Source organism: Macrosteles quadrilineatus, unplaced genomic scaffold, assembly GCF_028750875.1.
Source record: "Macrosteles quadrilineatus isolate MER2022 unplaced genomic scaffold, UCM_ALF_1.0 Scaffold_4__1_contigs__length_99947679, whole genome shotgun sequence".
NCBI classification, from domain to species: Eukaryota; Metazoa; Arthropoda; class Insecta; order Hemiptera; family Cicadellidae; genus Macrosteles; species Macrosteles quadrilineatus.
Window position 1 is genome coordinate 79,536,737 of NW_026542597.1, and position 11,656 is coordinate 79,548,392.

An 11,656-nucleotide genomic window follows, 5' to 3' on the forward strand; every position below is an offset into this window, starting at 1 on the left:
TATAAAAGCAAAATCTAGCAAATGCAAATTTTTTGAAGAGTCAGTAACTTACTTGGGACATACAATCGACTGAAATGGAATACATCCTACTGAAGAAAAAATAAAAGCCATACGAGAGGTACGGTCACCTACTAATGTCAAGGAACTCCGATCATTTTTAGGTTCTATTAACTACTATGAACGATTTATTCCGGGACTTCATGCCATTTGTAGTGATCTCCATAAGCTGACTGGAACTAACTCTAAATGGAAATGGTCTGAACAAGAAGAGGTGACGTTTAAAAGAGTAAAGGAAATTCTATCAAGTAAAGACACAGTAGTACCATATGAAGAAATGAGACCATTGGTAATGAATGGTCTGTGATGCATCAGAAAATGGATTGGGAAGTGTACTAATGCACAGATTCGAAAATGGACTAGAAAGACCAATTGCTTTTGCAGTCGCAAACTACTGCCTGCTGAAAAACAATATTCAAATATCGACAGAGAAGCACTAGCTATTATCTTTGGACTCAGGAAATTCCATCAATATGTATATGGTCGTAAGTTCACTTTGGTAACCGACCACAAACCTCTACAACGGATATTTGGGAAAATGCGAGATCTCCCAAAAGTAGTAAATAGCCGTTTAGTGAGGTGGGCAATCCAGTTGAATCAATACAACTATGACATAGAGTACAGAAAAGGAGAAGATAACGTGTGTGCTGACGTTCTATCAAGACTTCCGATTGAAGAAGATCAACCTGAGGAGGCTCACATTGGTTTTTTGAATGTTGATAAGGTTAACACTATCATGTCTTATGACCTTTTAAAACAAAATTCATTGACAGATAAAGCTATTAGAATGGCAAAAAACTTTTCATTGAGGAATACATGGCCCTCTGTTGTTCCTGAAATGTTAAAGTCGTACAAACAGAGAAAAGATGAATTGAATGTTGAAGATGATATATTATTGTGGTTTGGAAGAATCGTAGTTCCAGAATGCATGAGAACTGATGTTCTGAAGATATTGCATGCAGGACATCCTGGTATTGCATCAATGAGGTCTGTTGCGCGACACTATGTGTGGTGGCCCAACATGGATAAAGATATCAAAGTTTATATCAAGAAGTGTACATCTTGTCAAGAGAATAGAGATAATGTGGAAGAAGTACCATTATATCCTTGGAATGTACCTGATAGAGTTTGGGAAAGGGTACACATTGATCTGGCAGGGCCAGTCAACGGATCTATGTGGTTGGTAGGTATTGATGCGTTGTCTAAGTCGGCAGAAGTGGACTGTCTTTAGACAACAAACTCTTATACAATCATTCAACGATTAAGATCTTGGTTTAGTCGATATGGATTACCAAGTGAAATCATGACAGACAACGGACCTCAATTTGTGTCAAAGGAAATTGAAACATTCTTCCAGAAAAATTCTATCAACCACATAAAAAAAGCTTGAATGTGCTTGTTGGAGTGAAGACGTGTGTCAGTTCGGCTCCGCTTATTTTGCTTAATTATTTATATTTATCTAAAGTCTGTTATTTTAAAGTGTGTTTACAAGTTGTTCTTTAGTTTCTTTTTATATTTATTGACTTTATTTTCTTGTTCTACTTAGATTAGAAGTTGTTCAGTTATTTTATATTTCATAACCTCAAAGACTTTTCATGATTCGATCTCCACCAAACTTGCGATCCGGTGCTAAGGTCAAGTCAGTGCTGCTATCTAGTGGCGGTAAAGACAATCTCCAACGTTCGTTATCGGACCCGCCCGCAAACTCATCGACATCGAAGAGGTCAGCCACAACAACAACAACAATGCCCGCCGGTCGAAACGATAACGTCGACGCAGCGCTACTCGCCGCAATACAGACGGCAGTGGAGAAGGCCGTGCGAGTAGCAGTGGAGGCGGCGCTGGCTACATTTAACGAGGCTATATTCCAACTACAAGACGAGGTTGATAAATTACGAGGCAAGCTGAAGGAGGTCAACGTCAGACTTGAAGACAGAACCGACGAGCTGGAGCAGTACCAGCGACGGGAAAATATCCGTGTTTTCGGCGTAGAAGAGACTCCAGACGAAGATACCGATGCATTGGTGGTGCAACTATGCCGGGAAAAACTAGGAATTGACTTGCCAAAGGACGCAATTTCACGGTCACATCGTGTTGGACGACAACGGGAGTTGGAGCCTGGCGAGTTGGCCCAACAACGACCGATTATTGTTCGTTTCAACAACTACAGAACGAGGCAGTCAGTTTTTAACTTAAAGAAGAAACTTAAAGGAACATCCATCACCATAAGAGAGGATCTTACGCATCGTCGCCTGGAGCTGTACCGGAAAGTTGCGACGAAGTACGGCGCCAAGAACGTCTGGACGCTTGACGGCAGGGTGCTGTGGGTCAAAAATGGCAAGAAGAATGTGGCAACGCGCATAGAAGACCTGCCGGCTGAGGTGCTAATTCCCACTACAACCAGCTCAACCAGCTCACCCAGATAAGAACATTATTTATTTAGCCTTGACTGGTATTTATGAGATAATCTGAATAACATTATTTATATATTTATTAATTTTTATTTTATTTTTGAAATTATAATTTTTTTTTTTTCATCCCGTGGTAACGAAATGTTTTAAAATGCAATTTCCCCAGCTTTAAAATGTTTTATTCTGGTATTTTTATGTTTAAAACTTTTATCTCAGAGGAATGTTTTAGTTTCATAACATTTTATTTTTATTTATGCTATAGGCTGGTTCTACCATTATGATGAACAATAGTATTTTTTTTAAATGCACTAAGATATTATATTGAGAACTTTAAATTAATTTTTGGTATCCAAACAAATCATAACAATATGTATGTATATTATGTGTATGTATGTATGTATTTTGTGTGTGTATGTATGCGTGTTATGCATGTGTATGTGTATGTATATTTTTATCAGTTAATTTATGTTTGAGGAAAACAATTACCATGCAGTACTTTATTCATGTTACATCAAATCATTTATTTAGTTTAATTGTAATTATTTATTTTCAGTATTTATTTTGTGTCTTATCTGTTTAAATAAACATGAAAACTATTTTATTTTTATAAGTGTTCGATTAAGTTTGGTTAAACTAAAGAAGAATCATATATTATTTCGTTATGTACATATTAATTATACTGCACTATTTACTCACATTTTGGATAGTATACCTAATTTAATATTTCAACAACTTCATCACCATTGTTTTTAGGAGCCAAAATTGTTGCACGTGTAAAAAATTCTGTAATTTAATACTATGTTGTCTGTTTTTACTTTTAGTAAGTGTATGTGTGTGTGTGTGAATGTGTCAGTGATCGCGGTGTGTATGCGCGCCTGCGATGTGCCTGCCGTGGCGCTGCGACCCGTGGACCCGGGATAGCGAGTCCACGTCCTCCTAGTGCTCGTCACGCCGGCCGGCTTATCACTCCCCCCTCACCCCTCCCTCAGCACCCACTGTCTACCGCCGACTATCTCTCTCACTCCTTATCTCCTTTCCCCAAGCATCTAAAGGCGGCGCACATCAACGCTCAGTCGTTACGTGCGCACATTGATGAGGTGAAGGAGATTTTCAGATACAAAGATTTTGATTTAATCGCAGTTTCTGAGTCGTGGTTGAAGCCAAGTATTCCATCACAGGAAGTGAACCTCCCTGGTTATATTCTGCAGCGCAATGACAGAACTGGCAAGCAGGGTGGCGGTGTTGCAGTTTATATCAGGGAGGGAATCAAATTTAAACTGGTAAATTGCTCAAACTCTGAGTACTCGGCAAAACCGGAATTTTTAATTATTGAAGTTAGCCTATCTGGGGCTGAGAATTTGCTGTTATGTGTATGTTATCGTCCACCTAGAGCAGGCAATCTATTGGATTTTGAAAACGCTCTCTTAAATTGTTTGTTTGGATACAGTCATGTCTTGATCATGGGGGACTTCAATATTAACCTTCTTTCAACCAATGAAAACTATGAATACAGACAACTGACTACATTGTTCGACTCATGTAACTTTAACATACTCCCACTTGACCCTACACATCATGCAGCCGAGTCTGACACTCTTCTTGACTTAATCGTAGTATCAGATGTTGTAGACATTGTACATCATGGGCAGCTTCCAGTTCCAGCAGTATCCAAGCATGATCTCATATTTTGTGTGTATTCAGTTAAGGCACCTAAACCCAAGACTAAATTTATAAAATATAGGGATTTTAAGAATATGAATCAAGTTGAGTTTATGTCAGATATTCAGAAAACACCATGGCACTTAATAGAAAATTCTCAATCTCTTGATGAAATGTTAAATGAACTAAACAGCAAAATTATAAATCTGTTTGACAAACATGTTCCAATTGTTTCAAAACGTTTGACCAAAAAACAACCAGTGCCTTGGATTACCCCTGAAATACGTAGCTTGATGGCTAGGCGCGACTGTCTTTTCAGGAGAGCAAAACGTTCCCGGAATCAAGAAGAAATGGAACAGTATCGTTATTTTCGAAATAGAGTTAAACAACTTTTGCGGAATTCAAAATTACGACATATTCGTATGCTTTTTGAAAACAATAACCAACCATCTAGAGTTTTATGGCGTAACGTAAAAAGTCTTGGGCTTGGGAAACAACCTGAAGCACAGAGAGTCAATATTCCTCTGAATGAATTAAACGCTTTCTTCTCTTCCTTTGGTCAAAGCATCAATCAACAACAAGTTGAAAGTTATATAACGGAGTTAAGAAACTCCCCTGTACAAGAATTAGGATACCCCAAGTTCACTTTCAAACCTGTACTGCAGTCTGATGTTCTGAAATCTATTCGACGTATTCGCAGTAATGCTATTGGATCTGATGGCATTCCAATTCGCTTCATTAAGGACATTCTCTTTGCTATACTCCCCACTATCACCTGCATTTTCAACACATCTCTAAGGCAAAGCATATTCCCGATTTCTTGGAAGTCTGCCCTAATTCGTCCCTTAAATAAGATTCCAGCACCTGCTTCTTGCCAGGATTTCAGGCCGATCAGTATATTGCCCGCATTATCTAAAGGCCTTGAAAGAATCGTGCACTGCCAAATCACTGAGTTTCTGACTGAAAACAATATCTTATGCAACTCACAGTCTGGCTTTCGAGCAGCTCACAGTACAGAAACAGCACTCTTACGTGTGACGGACGACATTAGACTAGCAATGGAACATCGGCAGGGTACGATTCTTACCCTATTTGATTTTTCTAAAGCCTTTGACTGTGTAAATCATAAGCTCCTTTTGGAAAAGCTAAGGGCCATAGGGTTTTCAAATGGTGTATTGGACTGGCTGGGATCATATCTGTCAGACAGGCGGCAATGTGTTGAGGTTGATGACTTACGATCTGACTGGGAGACAGTTACTAGTGGTGTACCTCAGGGGTCCATCCTTGGTCCTCTGTTGTTCGTACTATACATAAATGACTTGAGCTCAGTCCTCACACACTGTAAATACCACATGTATGCTGACGACTTACAGATTTATACACATTTTTCACCCAAACAGATCAACGAAAGTGTTCTGAGAGTGAACGAAGATATTGAGAAAATCATTACTTGGACTAATAAACACGGACTCAGACTTAACCACGAAAAAACTAAACCGATCATAATTTGTCATCCACGTTTACGGAACTCTATTGACTTTCTGACGACGAATCCAATAACTATAAATGGAACAGATTTGCTTTACAATGACAAGGTCAAAAACTTAGGGCTTACTATCAACTCGCACTTACTTGGGGCGATGCGGTAGTAGACATCCGTAAAAAGGTGTTTGCATCAATCCACTCACTTAAAAAGTTACAGAATTTCTTGCCTTTGCACATAAAGTTACACCTGGTTAAATCACTTGTTTTTCCCCACTTCACTTACTGCAGCTCTGTGATCAATGACATGACTGTAAACCTCGCTGATGCTCTCCAACGCGCTCAGAACTACTGCCTAAGATTCATTTATGATCTAAGACGCAGTGAGCGCATCACACCTTTCTACATTCATTCTAAGTTATTAAAGCTATGTGACCTGAGATCAATCAAAATTCTTTCGCTAACCTATTCAATATTAAAAAACAATTTTCCAAAATATTTTGTAGATGATTTTAGGTTTGTAGCTGAAGAAAGTGTCAGATACTCACGCCATGCATCATTAACTTTGCGTATGCCTCACCATAGGACCGCAGTTTACGACAGAGCGTTTATTGTAACTGCTTGCCGTCTTTGGAACGATCTTCCTTTAGCTATTAAATCCCTCGATAGTCGTTCCCGGTTTGTGGCAGCGCTAAAAAATCTCTATTTTGAACGTATGGCCATGGTAGGTTTGTCGTAGGGGCCTGTGCGCATGGCGGTCGCTGACTTGTATGTATGTGTGAGTGAGTGTGTGTGTGTAAGTATTTTTAAAATTTACTGATTTTTGATAAAAGTTTCTGTATCTGAGTTTCTGTAGATTTCTGTTTTGTTTTATTGTATAAGCTGATTATGTTAAAATATTTATATTATGTTTTAAAGTACAGGTTAAGTGTAAGAAAGGGCCATGTGGCCCTAACTTTGCCTGTATAAATAAATGATTTTTCATTTCATTTCATTTCATTTCATTTCATTTCATTTCATTTCATTTCATTTCATTTCATTTCATTTCATTTCATTTCATTTCATTTCAAAAACAACTCTGTACCATCCTAAAAGTAATGGACTTGTTGAAAGACTAATTCGTACATTGAAAAGACAAGACGGTACTACACAACAAAGCAGGAGGACGGAGATGGAATGCTAGCTCTTCAAAATGTTCTTTTTAGCTACCGAAACTCGCCTCAGAAAACAACCGGTAGGGCTCCGGCAGAATTGTTTCTAGGTCGTAGACTACCAACAATTTTTGACAATATGAAACCTAATCTTAGGAAAAAGATGGAAATGAAGCTTTGGAAAGAACAAGGGAGAGACAACAAGAAAGTTCGAACTTTTGAAGAAGGAGAAGATGTGTGGATTAAGAATGAACATGGAAATGGTTGGTCAGCTGGAATGGTGAAAAATAGAAATGGACTGTATTCATATGATGTACTTTGTGGAGGTGTTATAAAAAGAAAGCATGCCGACCAGATGAGACAAAGAATGGGAGCTGTAGAATCCGCGTAAAAAGAAGGAGGGGAAAAGTGTTAGATAGTTAAATCTGTAAGTGATTAATTCATCAGCTGATTTATTATTATTAAGTTTGTTAGTAAATATTCTGTTTACATTGATGTGTTTAAGAATTAAATAAAATGGTTCTTTTGTATTTTGAATATCATTTAGTATTACATCGCAGGACTCACTGAAGAGGCAAAGCCACTGCTAGAACGATACCAAGGTCTCTTTGACAATGATCCCTTTGCTGAGGACACACTTCTAGCAGGTGAAGAGCTTATGTCAGTCATTGCCGAAAATCGCAAAACTAAGTGGTGTGATCTTGTGGAGAGTTTAGATATGCAGGTGAACGGCAGACGGGCCTGGAAGTTCCTCAAGAACATAAATGGAGATGCGACAAAACCAAAAGACAACTTTACAACAGTTACTGCCAATCAAGTCGCTACCAACCTTCTTTTAAATGGCAAAACCTATGAAAGGAAATACCGGGAGCCTGTTGTGCGTGATGTGGCAAGTGAGAATCATTTCCTGGAAGAACCATTTACCATGTCCGAGCTAACTGCATCCATTACCAGCTTAAAGACTAATAGAGCTCCAGGTATTGACGAGATCAGAGTCGAACAACCAAAGAACCTAGGTAAAAATACCATGCAATGGTTGTTGAGACTCATGAACATGTGCATAAACCAAATGCATATACCAAAGGCATGGAGGAAAGCTCGTGTGGCTGCACTGCTCAAACCTGGGAAAGATCCAAACGATCCTAAGAACTTTCGACCTGTTTCTCTCTTATGCCACACATATAAAATATTAGAACGTCTGATACTCAATCGAATCGGCTATTTTCTGGAACAAAAGATCATTCCACAACAAGCAGGCTTTCGATCAGGCAAATCTTGTTGTGGCCAAGTTTTAAACCTGACCTAGCACATTGAGGATGGGTTTAAGAGAAAACAGATCACGGGTGTCGCTTTTGTAGATTTAACAGCTGCCTACGATACCGTAAACCATAGAAGACTCTTGGGAAAAGTGTACAGTATTATCAAAGACAATCAGCTGACTTCAATGATAGGCACTTTTCTTCATAACAGGCGTTTTTCGTGTCCCTACAAGGCAAGAAAAGTAGATGGAGGAATCAAAGAAATGGATTGCCTCAGGGTAGCGTCTTAGCCCCAGCTCTTTATAACATTTACACTAACGACCAACCGTTGCCAAACGCTACACGTCAGTATATATATGCCGATGATACGGCGGTGGTGGCACAAGGTAGGAGTTTTGAAGAGGTGGAACAGAAGCGGACTATGACTCTAAATGAACTTTCCCAGTACTATTACGCAAATCACCTCAAGCCGAACCCTGCTAAGACCCAAGTTTGTGCCTTTCACCTAAACAATAGAGAAGCAGGCCGTGAGTTCAAAGTGAGGTGGCGGGGAGACAGTCTTCAGCATTGTCCTACACCCAAATATCTTGGTGTCATACTGGACCGCACACTAACATTTAAGGCGCATTGTATTGCGACAAGAGGATAAGTCTCAGCGAGGAATAATATCATCAGGAAGCTCACCGGGGTGCTAACCCTAATGTCCTCAGCACCTCAGCTTTAGCTTGTTTGTTTGTTTGTTTGTTTGTTTGTTGTTTGTTGTTGTGTGTTGTTGTTGTTTTAGTTTGTTGGCTACGGAGTACGCTGCACCAGTATGGAATGCATCGTCATATGCAAAAAAGGTTGACATTGCTGTCAATGACATGGCTCGAATTGTAACTGGGTGTTTGAAACCAACCCCAGTACACAAACTCTATCCTATCGTAGGGATCGCCCCTCCATCAATTCGTCGACGTGATGTCGCTGCCGACGCAGAAAAGACTAAGCAAGAGACAGACCCTCATCACCCATTACACGGCCACCAACCTGCAGAGCAACGGTTTCGGTCCAGAAAGAGCTTTTTATCACGGACACGAGTCCTGGATGGATCACTCTCAAGCAATCGGGTGGCAAGGTGGGAGGACATGTTGACTAACCCTCCCATACCAGCCAGGGAGGAACTGGCTCCTGGCCTTCATTGCACGGTGTGGAAGGTTCTAAATCGAATCAGGGTCGAGGTACCAAAATGCAAGACAAACATGCAGAAATGGGGTCTCTTACCAGACGAAGAAAACATCTTGTGCGCGTGTAGTGCTGTTCAGGATCCTGGTCATCTGATGATCTGTCCACGCCTAGACCAGTCTTGCACATTAGATGATCTTTTACAAGCGAATGACAAAGCCATATCGGTACTGGTAGCTAATTTTTTGAAAAGCGAAGTCTGATTTCCGGACACGGAAAGTAAGTAAGTACAACATATGAAACTAAACAATACTGTCTATTGCAAACTGTGGATGGACTGAGGTAGTGGGCCACGGCAAGCAATGCCTGTCATGGTTTACGGTTTGGTTGGGCGAGTTAGGGGATTATTGATCAGGGAGATTGGTGAGGTGGGCGATGCTGAGACTTGGGGGATTGGTGAAGTAGGGCTGAAAAAATTGTTGAAGCATCTCAGATGTGCGGGCACGGTCAAGGTACTTCTGGTTAAGGTGTTTGAGGAAATCCCCGAGGGGTGGAATGGAGTGGGCAGTGTAGGAATCCTGGTTTCTGGTCCAAGGGGGGAGGTGGGGAGTCTAATATTACATACCACGTTTTACGTAACTTTTAAACCCCTCCCACCCACGGCCCACCCTTATAACGCTAGCCTAACCCCTCTGTAATGTAACGCTGTCAGAATTGTGGGATATGAAATCTTAAGTGGTGTTTACACCATTAAAACCATAGATTAAAAGAAGTAGACACTAGAGTGTCTATACTCCTTTTATCTATGCTAAAACCCCCCGTTCCCATTTCTGGTCCCGACTAAAGGTCGATCCACACATATCAGTTACGGCACGTTGCAGTCCAGTCACTTTAGGCCCGTCACAGTTAACAAAAATATTCTTTAATGGATTTTCTATAGCGCTATCTACACTCATCCGTTGCAGTCCCGTCAGTCACTCTGCTGGCATCCGTCAGTCAATTTTAGATTTCTTTCCACCGATATTTTTGATTGTTCAGACGCCTCACGGAACTGTTTGAGGTTAGAAAATAATGTTATTGTTATTTAAATGGTTGTGTTTACATTTTGAGAACTGTTTGTAACAATAACCAAGATGGACAATGATAATTTGATTGAATATAGGTTTTTAACTTAAAACATTTTGACTGTAAATGCAAGAGAAAATGAGGAGAAAGAGGACGTAGATGAAACAGATGTAGGCTACCTCCAAAACGACCTATATGTTTTTGGAAATGAGCAATAAACTCTCCCCCCTTCACCCCGGGCCCAAGTGCGCTCGGACTGAGCAATATTTTCAAATCAGCTGGTATTATTAGATTTGGCAAAACCGCACGGTTCTCATTGGTTCATTCAAAACCATTTAACCATATATGGTAAATAGGCTCCTCCCTCAACTGCAAACTTTTGTGGTCCCGACTGTAATCATCCCATTGCATAATAAAACACCTTGAAGTGTATTAAATAACTAATGCTAAAAAGGTATTTATGGAAACGTCTTGTTCTTTTGTACTGTATTTAGTCATTTGACACTCTATTTTAGATGGTTTCTTAAAATCAACTTCACGTTATCTGCCCGCAACTTATATTAAATTTGAAATGAGACTATTCTAAACTAACCTAACATAATCAAACTTGCTGTAAAATTTCAAAATTCCGTTTGATAGCAGGGTTCTGAAATGAAACTGTTCAACCTAAGCAAACTTTCTGTTAAATTTTAAAAAAATCCTCTTGATAGCAGAAATGGCTTTTGCGCTTCATCGACTGTTTTAGAACGTTCACTCCTTAACTGAATATGCTCATCTTTTCTTTTTTGAAATAAACTCTTTTAAGGCTTAAAAATAGGAACATTTTGAGTGAGTAAGCTATTCAAAATGGCTTCTTTTAGAAAAAAATCAACTGCTCCCTTTGCATTATTTTGTAATACTGGAACTGCAACGGGAGCGGGTTGTGACATTATTTTGACGTGCGAATAAGCACAGACAATAGACCATCATTTTAGACCATTATTGGTATTTCTTTTTGTCTATGGAATTAGTCACTTAGTTTTTTTGTAAACATTGTATCAATTCATTTATTTACATTTTCGTTTTCGTAAGCTGCAATGACTACCTAGCTTTCCATAAGACCAATGTAAGAGATATTAAAATTTCATTTACAGTTTTTAACGAAAAATGATTTTTTTCAGAACAGTGGCTAGCATGGATATTTTTTAGGCCGGAACTAAGATATTTCTAACAATTAATTCAGAGGAATTCGTAGGAGCCGTTTTTGAAATCATTGTGCGCAAAGTTGCTTAAAGTAGCCTATAGATAAATTGAAGTCTGTAATGGGACGACTCAAAACGAAAAAATTAGTCGGTCCCGGGTCCAAGTCTCACCATGAGACCTACGGTAATAGCTTATTCCCTATATGGGAAATTTGCTAATATTCCCTGTA

The 11,656-nt window shown here is 39.4% G+C and overlaps 1 protein-coding gene across 1 annotated transcript in view; it reads right to left on the reverse strand.

Annotated features, from left to right (window-relative positions):
* The window catches only part of LOC128991483 (zinc finger and BTB domain-containing protein 41-like), a 278,309-nt gene that overhangs the window by 45,672 nt on the left and 220,981 nt on the right, over positions 1 to 11,656 (reverse strand). The window lies entirely within an intron of this gene.